At 42.6% G+C, this 16918-nt stretch overlaps 1 protein-coding gene across 4 annotated transcripts in view; it reads left to right on the top strand.

Annotated features, from left to right (window-relative positions):
- Positions 1–16918, top strand: part of LOC121291157 (transcription factor HIVEP3) — a 370482-nt gene that overhangs the window by 321584 nt on the left and 31980 nt on the right. The window lies entirely within an intron of this gene.

Here is a 16918-nt window from a genome sequence, read left to right as displayed (position 1 = left end):
ATTAGCCAATTCCAATAAGTTAATATAGATAAAGATGCTGCTGAGAACTGTCAGCACAGGAGTGAGATTTATGACCAAAGCAAGTGAGACCAGTTTGCAAACCCCTTAAACAAATGGAGCTGTGATTATTTCAAAGAACAAGATTTCCACCTTTTAGGACATAAGAACACACAGGAACAGGAGTTGGCCATTCAGCCCCTCCAATCTGTTCTGTCATTCAATTAGATCATGGCGTATCTAAATCTAACTCTGTTTGCCTATCTGTTTGCCATTTTACCCTTACCCAACAAAAATCTATCGATCTCAAAGAAAATGAGCACAACTCAACAATCTTATTGAAGATGGTTATCACAAAGGTCTTACTGAGTGACAGCATTATCTTAGGAGTACTGAATGGTGGGAAGACTGATGTCATTGGTTTTGGTCCCTGTTCCATAGCCCATTCCCTGGCTACCAACTCCATTCCTCTCCCTGGAAACAGTGTGAGGCTAAGCCACCCTGTTCACAACCTTGGTGTCATATTTGACCAAAGACGTATTCCCAACCTCATGCCATCGCTAAGGTGGCCTATCTCTATCTCCATATGCCGTGACTTCACCCCATCTCAGCTCATCTGCAGCTGAAACCTTTATTCATGCCTTTGTTACCTGTAGACTTGCCAATTCCAATGCACTCCTCACTGGTCTCCCACATTCTACTCTGTAAATTTTAGATTAGCTAAAGCTCTGTTGCCCTTGCCTTAAATCGCACCAAATCCCGTTCCATTATCACCCCTGTGGCCGCTGACTTACATTGACTAGCGGTCAAGCAACATCTGGATTTTAAAATTTTCACCCTTGTTTTCAAATTTTCCTCCATGGCCTCACCCCTCCCTATCTCTGTAATCTCCTCCAGCCCCACAGCCCTCTGAGATATCTGCACCCCTCCAATTCTGGTCTCCTGTGCATCCCAATTTTAGTCACTCCACCATTGGTGGCCTCACTTTAAATTACCTAGGCCCCAAACTCTGGAATATCCTCTGTATAGTGCTTTGCCTCTCTACCTTGCTATTCCCCTTTAAGACACTCCTTAAAACCTACCCCTTTGACCAAGCTTTTGGTCATTTGATCTAAAATCTCCTTATGTGACTCAGTGTCATATTTTGTTTAAAAATGTCCCTGTGAAGGAGATCCTTAGGATGGTTTATTGCATTAAATGTGCTATGTAAATATATGTTGTTATTGTAAACACCTTCCACTTATAAAATATGTTCAACTAACTGGTTCTGCAAACTGCAGTAGTTTCTTTGTTGTTGAGATACTAATCTGAAGGTCCAGGTCCTGTAGCACAGGGAAGACCAAGTTTGCAAAGACTGGGAAGGAGGATGAGAATAAAGTGAGAAGTAGTGACTAATTGCGCCAAGCTAGTTTTTAACAATGTGTGCATTATTGGGGAAAAATTTCCATTTCTATAGCGCCTTTCACCACCTTAGGATGCCCCAAAACACTTTATAGCCAAGGAAGTACTTTTGACGTGTGATTGCTGTTGATGTAATGCAGAAAGGAAGAGAGGAGTAAGTTGTATCCAGAACAGGCTTAGCTTATGAGTGGCCGCATTCACAACCATAGTGGTATTATGCTTCTTCACATATTTTGCTTTTTCACGTGAAGATCTGGTTAACACAATCCTCGCTCATGGAATAGAGGGGTGAGTGCCACTATTAACTCCCCAGTCTCATCCTCCAAGGGACCAACATTCATTTTAGCTACTCTCTTTCCTTTTATATACTTGTAGAAGCTTTTGCTATCAGTTTTACATTTTGCGCTAGTTTTCTTTCATAATTTACCTTTACTCTTTTTAATATTTTTTTAGTAAGCCTTTGTTGATCTTCAAAAGTTTCCCAATCTTCCAGCCTGCCACTGACCTTTGCAATTTGGTACGCCTTAGTTTTTGCCTTTATGTTATCTTTAACTTCCTTGCTTAGCCACGATGATTTTCCCCCTCTTACCATCTTTCTTCCTCTTTGGAATATATATTACTTGGGAGGAATTGAATATCTCCTTAAATATCTACCATTGTTCATCAACTGTCCTACCTTGTAGTCTTCCTGCCCAATCCACTAGGGCCAAATCTTCTTTCATGCCTATGTCGTTTAACTCCAGAACACTAGTGTGGGACTCAAGTTTCTTGCTCTCAAACCGAACTTGAAATTCTATCATGTTATGATCACTCTTCCCTAGAGGCTCCTTTACTATGAGATCATTAATTAATCCCATCTCACTGAGATCATTAATTAATCCCATCTCATTACACAAAACCAAATCCAGAATAGCCTGCTCCCTGGTTGGTTCCACAACATATTGCTCCAAGAACCAATCTCTAATAGACTCTATGAACTCTCTCTCGAGGCTACCCTTGCCAATTTGATTAGTCCAGTCCATATGCATATTAAAATCACCCATGATTATTGCTATGCCTTTCTTACATGCTCCCAGTATTTCCTGGTTTATACTGTGCCCTATTGCTGAACTACTGTTTGGGGACCTATAAATTACTCCCACCAGGGACTCCTTTCCCTTGCTATTTCTTATTTCTACCCAGACTGACTCTACGTCTTGCTCTCCAGTGCCTATATCATTCCTCACTATAGCACTGATCTCTTCCTTTACTAACAAAGCTACACCACCTCCTTTTTCCTTCCTGCTTATCCTTCCAAAACACTGAGTATCCTTGGATATTCAGCTCCCAAACCTGTTCTCCCTGTAACCACATCTCAGTAATCGCCACCAAATCATACCTATTTATCTCTATTTGTGCTGTTAACACATTAGTTTTATTCCGAATGCTACATGCATTCAGATACAAAGCCTTTAATTTTGCCTCATTGTCAATTTTCCCTACTCTTATATGGTTCTTTGGTGCAATATGACGTTCACACACTCTGTCCCTTCCTTTCACGTTTTGGTAACAATCAGCCTCATCACTAACCTACACTCTTACCCTCTCCTTAAACTTTGATTTGCTTTGATAAACATTCCCCTCCACTATTTAGTTTAAAGCCCTTTCTATGACCCTAGTTATGTGATTCGCCAGGACACTGGTCCCAGCATGTTTCAAGTGGAGCCCGTCCGAACGGAATAGCTCCCTCTTTCCCCAATACTGGTGCCAATGACCCATAAATTCAAACCCACTTCTCCTACACCAATCTTTGAGCCACGCATTTACCTCTTTAATCTTATTGACCCTGTGCCAATTAGCTCGTGGCTCAGGTAGTAATCCGGAGATTATTACCTTTTTGGTTTTGCTTTTTAATTTAGCCCCTAGCTGCTCGTATTCCCTCAGCAGAACCTCTTTCCTCGTTCTACCTATATCATTGGTACCTATGTGGACCATGACAACTGGATCTTTCCCCTCCCACTCCAAGTTCCTCTGCTGCCCAGATGAGATATCCTTAACCCTAGCACCAGGTAGGCAACACAGCCTTCAGAATTCTCGCTCCTGGCTACAGAGAACAGTATCTATTACCCTAACAATACTATCCCCGATTATAACTATATTTCTCTTCTCTCCCCCAACTTGAATGGCTCCCTGTACCACGGTGCTACGGTCAGTTTGCTCATTCTCCCTACAGCCCCCGCTCTCGTCCACAAAGGGAGCAAGAATCGTGAACCTGTTGGATAAGGGCAAGGGCTGAGGCTCCTGCAGTGCTACTTCCTGGATCCCTCTACCTGCCTCACTCATAATCACACCCTCCTGTCGCTGACCACTGGACGTATTTAAGTTGGTTAATCTAAGGGGTGTGACTGTCTCCTGAAACACAGCGTCCCTGATGTGTTGCAGTATCCAAAGCTCAGACTCCAATTCATCAACTCTGAGCCCGAGTTCCTCGAGCAACCAACATTCACTACAGATGTGGTCACGAGGAACCACAATGGGGTCCACCAGCTCCCACATCATGCAACTACAACACATCGCCTGGCCCTGCGTCTCTGTTTTTCAACTTGTTTTTAAATTTCCTACTGCTCTTTAGTTTATCAATCTGTGAAAAATTTCTCCTATTTACCTTTAATCAGAAAGCAAGTTAGAATCAAGATTCAAAATACACTTTTAAGATCAACTGGAACTCGCTATCTCTGCTGAGTTGAAGTGTTAGGCCTCCAATCCTGGGCCCCGGTAGTCACTTTTTTATTGAATTCAAATTTCATCATCTGCTGTGGTGGGATTCGAACCTGGGTTCCCAGAGAATTACCCTGGGTCTCTGGAATACTTGTCCAGTGACAATACCACCCACCACCTCCCTCAACCCTAACCATTCGATGATTCAATTCTATGTTCCAACAGTGTAGTGCTCCCTCGAAACTGCACTGAAGTAGGTGGCACCAGGAAATAGGCTGAGCTCATGGACAGGCGCTTTGGGATTTTTTTATAACCATCCTAACTTGAAGTGAACAACTTCATCTACAGAGTAAATATATATGTAACTAATGTAACTATTTTTAAAAACATGTTTGTTTTTTTACGAATTGGCGCCAACTGGATGATTAGCTAGCTGGCTGATATAATCCCGAATGTGCTCCCAGCAAGGGTGATGGAAACAGATTCAATAGTGACTTTCAAGTGGGATTTGTTTGGAGGGGTGATATTTACAGGATCACGGAGAAAGAGCAGGAGAGCGAAAATAATTGGATAGGACCTTCAAAGAGTCAGTATAGGCTAAGTGGGCATCCTCTGTGCTGTATAATTCAACTATATGTATACATTTTTTAGAGCAGGTTTTTTATTTACAATTTGATGCTAAGAGGAGGGATAGACAGTTTCTGGTTTGGCAACCTCATCACTGCAGTCCAGTAGACGAAACAGCAGCCAAAACAGACCCACAGTATTGCTCCTACAGCCCACACCAATTAAACGTCATTAAAACTCGGTGCTTGTGCCAAAGGCGAAAATAGTCATCCAGATTCCTTCGTCTTCGTGCTCAGTTCTCCGAATTCAGCGAAACGGAATAAGAACATTTGGTAGCTCCAAGTTTAGGCTGTTAATAAAATGCTAAGCTCCAGGCTCCAGTACAAGTCCAATACTCTTACTTGCCAGACTCTCAAAGGTGCAGAAGTTCTTAAACCTGATTTTTTTTAAAGTGTGCTTGATGAAGGATCTTTGTATTGGGAGGGTACAAATGGAATTAGAATTCTCTTCTAATTGTTAAAATTTCCAAAAAAAACCTTGGAAAATGTCAACCTGTGATGAGTGACAAGGACTGAGAACATTACATGTGCTATATACTGCTGTCAGTCATTATAATGTTATTGATCACAGATCAGTGCAACACCAGGGAGGATTCAACGTGTTGGGGCCCTTTTATCTAGAAAAGAGTAGGCTGAGGGGTGACCTGATAGAGGTCTTCACCATTATGAATGCTGTTTCCTAAGGTAGATGTAGAGCTGACCTTTCAACCTGTAGAGGAAACCAAACTTGGGGTCATAAATATCATGCTATAAATATTCACTAATAAATTCAATAAGGAATTCAGGAGAAACTTCTTTAGCTAGGGAGTGCTGAGAACGTGGAACTTGCTACCACATGAAGTAGTTTAGTTCAAAAGCATCGGTGGAGAGACAGATAGATTAAGGTGAAGCTAGATGAGTACATGAGGGATACAGCAATAGAAGGGTATACTGATAAAGTTCGATGAAGTAGGGTGGGACGAAGCTGGTGATAGACCATTTGGGTGACTAGCCTTTTTCTGTGCTGGTTATTTATATCTTATTCTACTCTGGGAATTGGACTTATAACCTCAGTCTGGTGTGGAATGAGTGTTATACTTGCAGAGGTTCTTTTAGGACAAGACATTAAACCAAGGCCTTGTATGTCTGCTCATGTGGATGTTAAGCATTGAGTGGCACAATTCAAAGAGCAAGGATTTCTGGCCCCCACTCCTCACTCAACAAGCAGAACCAAATTAGCAGATTTAACAAGTAAATCATCTCACTGCTGTTTGTAGGATGTTCCTATGTCAAACTGGCTGTCAAATTTGACTAGCTAACAATCTGGCTGCACAGCCTAATGGAGGAAGCTGATTGAACAGTAACTTTCAAAAATGAATTGGGTAAATACTTGAAAAGGAGGAATCTGCGTCACAAAGTCCACCTACTTCTACTTCTGAAATCTTGCCCATCTCTGTCCCGGCCTCAGTCCCTCAGCTGCTGATAACCTCATCCTTGCTTTGTTGCTTCCAGAAGTATTCCAGTGCTCTCCTGGCTGACCTCTGATCCTCCATTCTCTGTAAACTTCAACTCATCCAAAACTCTGCTGCCCATGCCCAATCGCACACCAAGTTCTAGTCACCCATCATTGGTGTCTTTGATGACTTATCTTCACTTCTAGTCACCCAATTCTACAGTTTGCAATCTCATTATCATATTTAAATAGTTCAAAGCCTTGTTCTTTCTTAACTCTGTTACCTCAGCTAGCTACGCCCCAGAACTTTCCATTCATGCGAATCTGGACTTGGCCTCCATTTTGTTCTGATTGCACTGCTATGAAGCACTTTGGGGTGTTTTTATATGTTAAAGGCTACCTAAGTGCACATTGTACATCTTACCTTTTATATTTATTCCACTGTCACAACACTTGACATGGCAGATCTGTTATAATTGCATATTTTACATTGTGACACTGATTTTAATTCTGCCAAACTGGGGTTACTCCAGGGAAAAATTTATGTGTCTGGGTTTAGTTTCCCCCTGTTGACTGTGAGGTTGCATTGTACTCTGTGTTAACTTTGTTGAATCGAACAACTTAATGTGTTGGTATCAAGTGAAAATTTTAAATTTTTCTTGCACCTTTCACTAGCAGCCAGTGAAATACTTTTGCAATGTTGTAATATGATAGTGTATTTGTAGCAAACTGTGACAGCCAATTTGTACACAATAAGAATTCACAGTTAGCCTGACAAAAGACTGAGGGGCCTATCAGGGCCTTGATTTAACTTCGCATTCAAAAGACAGCACCTCCAACAGTGCAGTACTCCCTGAGTACTGCACAGGGTGTGTCAGCCTAGACTGTATGGCTGAGTCTCTGGGGTGGGGCTTGAATCCATGACCCTCGGATACAAAGACAAGGGTGCGACCAGCTGAGGCTTGTAAATGCCTCTCTCCACCAGCTAGCAGAATTATTTTTGACAGTTTAAAACCCCTGTTAAAATAACAGATAAAGGAATTCTATATACAAGCTTTAATTGTTTTCCAGGCTAGTAAGCTACCAACCGATGCATCTACCCTGCAATGGACAGGTATGGAAAAATTAAATTTCAGTCTGATCATTGTCCAAAGATGACTGTTCCTTCCTTAATTTCTATAGAGAGCACAATCATATTTTTTAAATTCGTAGATTGTTGTTACTTCTTTTTTAAAAAGACATCTCCTGATTCTCACACAGCACATTCCAACACTCCATTCAATAACTGCTCCAAGTTTTCATCACCACTAAGTTCCTGTCACTTTGCTGTGAGTGCATACTTCGGTGCCAGCTGTAGATGTGTCTAACCCCACTTGTCTGCTCTTTAAAACGCTGGGCTAATTAGTCTGGAATTCTTGAATCAATACCAATTGTGGAGAGGTTTTGTTCTGCAGACTCTCGCTCCTTCGAAATCATCGTTGCACCTCAAAGAGAGAGTTCAAATCAAGGGTGGATTTTGAATTTTATGAGGCAATGGTGAATGAGGGAAATTTCAGGGCTGGTTTTGCAACTTTGTGCAACAGTTGAGGAGCCTCATCCATGCATGTCAGAAACCATGATTAATTAAAATATTGTCCAGAAAATTGTGGGCCGAGTATTCAGCTGGCAGTGGAAATTTGGAACCCCCAAAAACCTCTTGTTGCTAGTACATTTGAAACTTTCAAGACTGAGATTGACAGATTTTTGCCTTGAAAGGAGATAGATTAAAGCGGGTAAGTGGAGTTGATGTCCTGTTCAACCATGATCCAATTGAATGGCAAAGCAGGCCTGAGGAAGCTGAATGGCCTCCTCCTGTTCCTTATGTTTCTTCCTGATATGCACTACCAATGTTGTGCAGTAGTTCATGTATATGCAGCAAACTTTCAGAGTTAGAGTATCATACAGTACCTTTTCATGATCCCCTTTCCAAATCTCGCAATGGCAGGTAATGTCAACTAGATAGTGGCTTTGTTTACAGAGCTATTGCATCTTCTTGACTTGCAATTTCAAAAGTAGTGTTCAATTCACCGAGTCCTTTTGAACCTTGACCAGATCTGTTTTTGGCACTAATATCGAATGATCCAAGGGTGTTGCACAATGGTAGCCGTGCATGAGTCAACTCCCCTGTTTTTGCTAAAATGAAATCCCTAATATGAAGCAATGTGTTCAGGTTAAGAAGCGGTAAGTGCTGGGGCTCTGAAATAAGGCCAGTGATTCACCACACCAAGATGTCATTATCTATGGTCCTCTCCCACACCACTCAGAGTGGTACTGGGTTGAGTAGGGAGTGGTATTGGGTGGAGGAGGTAGATTCGGAACCGCCTTTGGCTGGCTTTCAGTATTGGGAACTACAAAAGCAAAAAACTGAGGAAATATCTTAAAAAGAGAACTTCATCAAGCAAATAAAGTCTCTCATGCATCTTTTTTTCCTTTGTTCTTTCATGGGATGTGGGCATTGCTGGCAAGGCCAGCATTTATTGCCCATTCCTAATTGCCCTTGATCTGAGTGGCTTGTTAGGCCATTTCAGAGTTGAGTTGACAGTCAACCACATTGCTGTGGGTCTGGAGTCGCATTTAGGCCAGACCAAGTAAGGATGGTGGATTTCATTCCCTAAAGGACATAAGTGAACCAGATGGGTTTTTACAACAATCAATGATAATTGTCACAGTCACCATTACTGAGACTAGCTTTCAATTCCAGCTGTCGAGGTAGGATTTGAAGCCATGTCCCCAGAGCACTAGCCTGGGCAGCAGCATGACTAGTCTAGTGACATTATTAATATGCTACCATCCCCTCCTAAATTTCCTACAGTATAGATGTAATATATCAATATGCAATCACTGTTTTAAAAATAAGCATATATTGAGTTTATTTTTGTGATCATTCTGTGAGACAGTACGGATTGGACATTCAGACAATTTTAACCTAAATTGCCCATCGACAAACTGGGATTGGGTGGAACACTGGTTTTACACCCTATTCAATTTACACTCTGTTGAATTCAGTGAAGACGAATATTGGGCGGGGTCTAAAAGCAGTGTTCTACTAATCCCATGGGTTTCTCAGTCAGCAATTAAGTTAAAATTGCCTGCTTAGCTTCCTGTTTGCAGTTCTGCTGAGGAGGCCTGTGTGTGAATGTCTGGTCAGAACAAAGCAAAATACAGCATATACTGGAAATCTGAAATCAAAACAGAGAACTCTGGAAATCCTAGCAAGTCGTAGGCCCAATCATCTTCAGCTGCTTCATCAATGACCTTCCTTCCATCATAGGTCAGAAGTGGGGATGTTTGCTGATGATTGCACAATGTTCAGCACCATTCGCAACACCTCAGATAAGCAGTCCATGTCCAAATGCAGCAAGACCTGGACAATATCCAAGCTTGGGCTGACAAGAGATAAGTAGCATTCATGCTACACAAGTGCCAGGCAATGACTATCTCTAACAAGAGAGAATTTAACCATCACCTCCTGACATTCAATGGCATTGCCATCGCTGAATCCCCTACTATCAACATCCTGAGGGTTGCCATTGGCCAAAAACTGAACTGGACTAGCCACATAAATGCTGTAGATACAAGAGCAGGCCAGCGACTGGGAATCCTGCGGCAAGTAACTCACCTCCTGACTCCCCAAAGCCTGTCCATCATCTGCAAGGCACAAGTCAGGAGTGTGATGGAATCAAATCCCTAATATGAAGCAACATGCAAGCAACTTGCTTGGATGAGCTCAGCTCCAACAACACTCAAGAAACTTGACACCATCCAAGACAAAGCAGCCCACTGATTGGCACCTTTTCCACAAATATTCACTCCCTCCACCACTGACGCATAGTGGCAGCAGTGTGTACCATCTACAAGGTGCAGGAACTCACCAAGGCTGCTTAGACAGCACCTTCCAAACCTACAACCGCTACCATCTAGGAGGACAAGGGCAGCGGAACACCACCACCTGGAAGTTCCCCTCCAAGCCATTCGCCATCCTGACTTGGAAATATATCGCTGTTCCTTCACTGTCGCTGGGTCAAAACCCTGGACCTCCCTCCCTAACAGCACCGTGGGTGTACCTACACCACATGCACTGCAGCGGTTTCAGAAGGCAGCTCACCACCACCTTCTCAAGGGCAATTAGGGATGGGCAATAAATGAAGTCCTAGCCAGTGACACCCAAATCCCATGAATGAATTTTTAAAAAGGGCATTTGTGGAGAGAGAAACAGATGTAACCTTTCAGGTCAATGACCTTCCATCAGAAGCTAAAGATTTAGAGATTAAATCATTTTTAATAAGTACAGAGAGAGGGAAAATGTAGGGGAGAGAAGGAAAGAACAAAAGGGAAAGTCTGTGATAGGGTGGAGAACAGGAATTATCAAATGCCAGAAGAGATTATGGGGCAAGGCAAAAGGTGTGGTAATGGGACAAATAAGAAAACGAAAGATGGGGCTAGAGGAGATGTAAGTTGTTGCTAGACTAATAATGCAGAGACCCAGGGTAATGCTCCAGGGACTGTGTTCGAATTCCGCCATGGCAGATGGTGGAATTTGGATTCAATCAAACCTGGAAATAAAAAAAGTCTAATGATGACCATGAAACCATTGTCGATTGTTGTAAAAACCCATCTGGTTCACTAATGTCCTTTAGGGAAGGAAATCTACTGTCCTTACCTGGCCTGGCCAACATGTGATTCCAGACCCACAGCAATGTGGTTGACTCTTAACTGCCCTCTGAACAAGGGCAATTAGGGATGGACAATAAATGCTGGCCTAACCAGCGATGTCCACATCCCATGAATGAATTTTTAAAAAGTAGCAACAGCAGAACCATTACCAGCACCTGCTCTCCAAGAAAATGCACTGGTTGTCAAAGTGCAAAGTTGTTAAACTTATAAGTGAGGTCAGAGCAATGTTGAAGACTAAGGACGGAGAGGTCTAGTGGGAATGGGATAGAGAATTAAAATGGCCAGCAAGCAGAAGCTCAGTGTCATATGTGTGAACCAAATGGTTCAGCAAAATGATCACCTCAACCTGCCTGTGGTCTGCCCAGTGTAGAGGAGGCTGCATCATGAGCAGCAAGTATAATTGTACAAGGGATTATAGAAAGCGTGTCACTTATGACATTGTATAATGCACTCACCTGGACAGCCGAACACAGGACACTCCACAACAAACATCATGAAACTCACATCGCACAGATGAGACATGATGCGATTCCTGATACCCAATGGTCAAGAGTTCAGCCTTTAGATATGTAACCACAAGGAATCATTCCGGGTGTCCCTGAGATTCCGTACAACAAGTGCGGAAAATGAGAATGATCTGCATTTTCTAATCCTGCTTTAAAACCAATACCCCTCAAACCCAGCCCCTGCTGACTAGAGCTGGCAGTGTCCTCATATTCATTCACAGTTTGTAGTTACTTTACAAGAGGACAAAGTGAATTATACATTGAGGTGAAGACATAGGCACACAAACAGGATGAAATGTTGCTATAAAGTTAGTAGTAAAGAAGGAAAGTACAGCCCTGAACATGTATATTATAAAAAATTGGATGTAACACAGTTACCAGCTAACAGGCTTGAGATCCACACTTGAAACTAAACAAGTGTGGATCTTTGCTGCCAAGTTAAGTTTTTAACAAGAGTAAAATATTTAGTCATTGGTGTAAATTTTAATTAGCTTTGAGACTGTAGCCCAAGCGAGTACTTAATGTATTCGCTCCAGATGAATGTCAGTCAGTTAACATTGTGCATTTGGACAGTCCTGTGGCACCAATATGCAGCATAGAAGAATGGTGTGGCACTGAATCATGCACCTTCCTTCGCCACGCTTCTCCCAAACTGCTTCCCTGTGGGAATTGAAGAAGAATTAAAGGAAAAGCTCGCATTTCAAGAGACTGGCTTCAGTGGGCAGTTTACACCTGGGAGATTGTCCCTCACCAAAGCCTCTCCATTAGGGAGGTTGCATAGAATTTGGCTCTCCAGAAAAGGGAAAGCAAGAAACACCCTTGAGTATAAAATCTCAGCCTTATTTTATCTGTTGGTGGTATCAGTTTGGCCCAGTTTGTGGCACGCTGCCCTCCAAGTATCTTGAGTGCTTCAGCATGGAATCTATACTGGTATTCCAGTGCAATATTCAATTATTGGAGGTACCATCCTTTGGATGAGACATTAAACTTGGGCCTCATCTATCTACACCAGTGGTTCAGATGGTCGTATACTGAAGAAGAAAATAAACTTGTTCTGGCCTAACATTCCTCCCTCAGCACCAGAACAGATTAACTGAGCAACCATTTTATCACTATTTGTGGGATCATGCTGTGTTCAGTGACATTGATCCTTTTAATGATCTTACTTATTGCCTTACTCTCTGCAAACGATAATTTGTGATGACTGTTGAACAGTGCATCAGAAGGTGACTCTCTGAAACTGCCCACCACCCAGCACATTTATTCCATTGAAACAGATGAATAACAGTTGCTCCCCCTATCCCCTACCCATAGTTCTGTAGCTAAAACTGCCTTGGGCCAATTAGGTCCATAAGTGATTGGCCTGCTAACAAATTGCATGGACTCTTCTTGTGAATAATAGTCAAGGTCAAGTGCCTTTGGAACTGTAACTTGACATTTTCAGAAAAACGGGAGGGGATGGGAAACAAAATAGGCAAATTAATGAGCTGGCATAAACAAGAAATAAGTCACTCAATCTCATCCCCCAGCCCCACCACCTCCCATAAACTATGTAAATATGCCACACGAATACCCTACAGGGTCCTTCCAAATCCACAACCTCTAGAAGGACAAGGGCAGCAAATGAATGGAAACACCACCACCTGGAAGTTCCCCTACAAGCCACACACCACCCTTACTTGGAACTATATCACCGTTCCTTCACTGTCATTGAGTCAAAATCCTGGAACTCCCTCCCTAACTGCACTGTGGGTGTACCTACACCACATGCATTGCAGTGGTCCATCACCTTCTCAAGGGCAATTAGGGATGGGCAGTAAATGCTGGCCTAGCCAGCAAGACCCACATCCCATGAACAAATGAAAAAAATATAGCCCCGTACAAAAAAAACCCTCTTTAACATAGGTCGGGAGCGCCTCACAAAACAGTTCAGGGTGAAGTATGTTAAAAATGCTTAGAGCTCAGTTGACAATGCTCACTCTGTTGCCAGTTAAAACAGTCACTGTCTGCCGATGCATATCTAATTTGCTGACTCAAAAGCAGAGCACAGATACAGATGGTGTGCTGTACTGTAAACCCCCTTTGTACAGCCCAGAGCTAAAATAAAGAACCTTGTGTCATTGCGTTTGTTTGCCTGATGCAAATGATATGAAAATATTAGAACTGTAACCCAAGAGAAAATAGCTTCATGGTTGCATCTGTTGCCCTTGTGAGCAGTAAGATCTCATTCAAGAAAGAGTTTGGTACTTACGGTTACACTGAAGAGTATTGGCTCAAAGCCCAAAGAGAAAGGGAAATGTTTCAGGGGAAGCATTCACTAGTTTCACAGGCAGTGCTTCTGTTTGCACTGTAAGCTGTTTGAGTAGAAAGCTCCAAGCCTGTTTAAACACCTCCCTCACCAGCTAATATTTTTCTGGTAGGGGTTCGGGGGGGGGAGGGTTGGTGGAATGTGTCTGCAGCGTGGCCCTACCATCTGCTTGTCATCCGGTATATAGGTCCATGTTGTGGTACCAGCGGGTGAGCAAAATCTGCACAAACAAATTTACTTTTTTTTCTATGAGGACTTATAAAAGTTTATGAGACGAATAAACTCAAAATAAACTCTGATGAGAAAGACGGCATCTGGGCAAAATGCTATGTGTCCAGCCAAACATAATTCAACCAAGCTGCCAGAAAGCCCATCATTCACAGCCAAAGTTATGTCATTTTCAACACCCAGATCACAAGGGGATATAGTGTCTGACACGTTAGTTCAGGGGCTGTTAAATTAATGATGTGTATTACCCCACTGCAGCAGTTGAATGACATAACACAACGCACTAAACACTGGGTTAAGTGGCCACTACTCCTACTGTGTGTGGTGTGGGGTGAGAGATGTGTGTGGAGCAGGTGTGGAGTGTTTGAGGAGATGTTGGATGAAGGCTGTGCAGCTGTGGAGTGTGGGTGTGTGGACTGGGTGTGGGTGTGGGCTGTGTGTGAGGTGGGTGTGGGATGTGAGCTGTGTGGGGTGTGGATGCAGGGGCTAAGGTGGCAGTGTGGGTGTCTTATTGACGCGTTTAGGAAACTGGCTGAGCGGTAGGAGACAGTGTAGGGATAATGGGTATGTACTCTAATCAGCAGGATGTGACAAGTGATGTCCCACAGGGATCAGTGTTAGATGATGGGATAGAAAGCTGCATATCCATATTTGCAGAATGCACAAAAATAGGCAGCACTGTAAGCTGTGTAGATGGAAGCATAAAATTATTAAGATATTAGTAGCTCGAGTGAATAGGAAAAAAACATTAGCAAATAGAATTCAATGTAGGTAAGCTTTGGACCTAAAAAGAATGAAGCAGGGCACTTCCTAAATGGTGAAGTGCTCATATCAATGGAGGTTCAAAGAGACTTGGTGGTTCAGGTACACAGGTCATTAAACTGTCATGATCAGGGACAGAAAATGATCAAAAAGGCTGTTGGAAGGGTGGCTTTTATATCTAGGGGACAAGAATACAAGAGGGTAGAAGTTATGCAGACAAACTCCTATTAGACCACAACTGGAGTATTGTGAGCAGTTCTAGGCACCACACCTTAGAAAGGATACATTGACATTGAAGGGAAAACACCATAGCTTTACAGGATGATGCCTGGACCCCAAAAATAAACTGACAAGGAGAGATTACACAAACTAGAATAAGAACAGAAAATGCTGGGGAAGTTCAACAGGTCTGGAAGTATCTGGGGAGAGAGAAACAGAGTTAACATTTTGAGTCTGTATGACTCTTCGGACTCAAAACATCAACTCTGTTTCTCTCTCCACAGATGCTGCCAGACCTGCTGAGTTTTTTCAGCATTTTGTGTTTTTAATCCAGATTTCCAGCATCCACACTAATTTGCTTTTATTTTGCACAAACTAGAGTTGTATTCCCTGGAAATCAGAAGGTTAAGGGGTGATTTGATCAAAGTTTTCAAAATATTAAGGGGAACAGATAGGGTGGATTGAAAGAAATGAGTTTTGTTGCTTGAAGAGCATAGGACTAAGGGGCATAGTCTAAAAATTTGAACCAGAGCTTTCAGGAGTGAGATTGGGGTACCTCTCTACATAAAAAGGATTGTAGAAGTTTGGAACTCTCTTCCGCAACTAGCGACTGATGCTAGAGCAATGTTAGCTTTAGATCTGAGATTGATAGACTTTTGTTAACCAGACGTATTAAGGGATATGGGGAAAAGGCGGGTTTATAGAGTTAGGTCGCAGATCAATTATGATTTCACTGAATGATGGAACAGACTCCAGGGGGGTTTGGGTAGGAGGTTTTAAATGGTCATCTCCTATTCCTGTGTTCCTATGATTCCTGTGTGTGTGTTTATGTGTGTGTATGTTGGTGGGTGTGGGGCTGTTCGAGGGAAGGATGGTGTTGCCTCCCCCAGGCACTACTGCAGCCTTACAAGTCTACCACAGTAAAAGGCAAGTGACAAGGAATGGGGTGATTGCTGGGAACACTGAGGACTTCTGCAACATCTGTCAGGAGAGAACAGTGACTGCATTTCTGGGCGATGACTTTTTATCTGAATTGGAAGAAGTTAGAGATGTAACAGTTTGTAACGGACCTCCAGGCCTTTCAACAATTAATTACTCCGCCCATACAATCTATCGTTGACCTCTCGGGTGTCCTTTCCTTCTCCGCTCCCTCCCATTTTCCTCAGTTATAACCTATTAAATCTCTTCATTTTGGATGTATTCAGTCGTGGCTCAATTGGTAGCACTCTTACCTCTGTGCCATAAGGGCCTGGGTTCAAGTCGCAGTCCTGTGTTTGACAACAAAAATCACGACTGATACTCCAGAGCAGCACTGAGGGAACGCTGCACTGTCGGAGGTGCTATCTTTTGGTCGGGCCCTATCTGCCTGCTCAGGTGGATGTAAAAGATCCTGTGGCACTATTTTGAAGAACAGCAGGGGAATTATCCCCTGTGCCCCAGCCAATAATTATCCCTCAATCACCATCACAAAAACAGATTATCTCGCCAATATTATCAAGATATTGTTTGTAGTAGATTGCTGTGTGAAAATTGGCTGACACCTCTCCTACGTTACAGCAGTCACTACACTTGAGAAAAGTACTTATTAGTGGTAAAACCTTTGAGACAGTCGATGGTCATGAAAAGCACTAGATAAATGTAAGTCTTTCTTTCTGGATGCTAAACAGAAGTGTACCTCTGCAGGGAGGAGGGAAAATTTTTCCAAGGTTTACATTGGGCGCTTATATAAGCTGAAAGTACAGCTTTTATTTTTTCTTTTAAATGGACTGAACAGTCTAGCCAATATAGTGCCAATGTAATTCAGGGCTGGGTCCATAGCAGTTTATGTTTTTAATAGTAGTCATTGTACTACGTGCACCAAATTTCCTTTAATATCCATCACAGTCTTACTTCAGTTCTTGTCACCTTTGACAGGGTGATAATTTTTGAAGACTCTAACCCTACAATGTATCCCTTGTTTCCTGCCTCCTGCTCTCTTTCCCAACACCACCCCCCATCCGACACCACAACCCCACCATCTGCCATTAGC

The sequence above is a fragment of the Carcharodon carcharias genome, chromosome 19 (genome assembly GCF_017639515.1).
Source record: "Carcharodon carcharias isolate sCarCar2 chromosome 19, sCarCar2.pri, whole genome shotgun sequence".
Classification (NCBI taxonomy): Eukaryota; Metazoa; Chordata; class Chondrichthyes; order Lamniformes; family Lamnidae; genus Carcharodon; species Carcharodon carcharias.
Note: the sequence above shows the minus strand (reverse complement) of the source record. Positions and strands in the feature narration are given on the sequence as shown.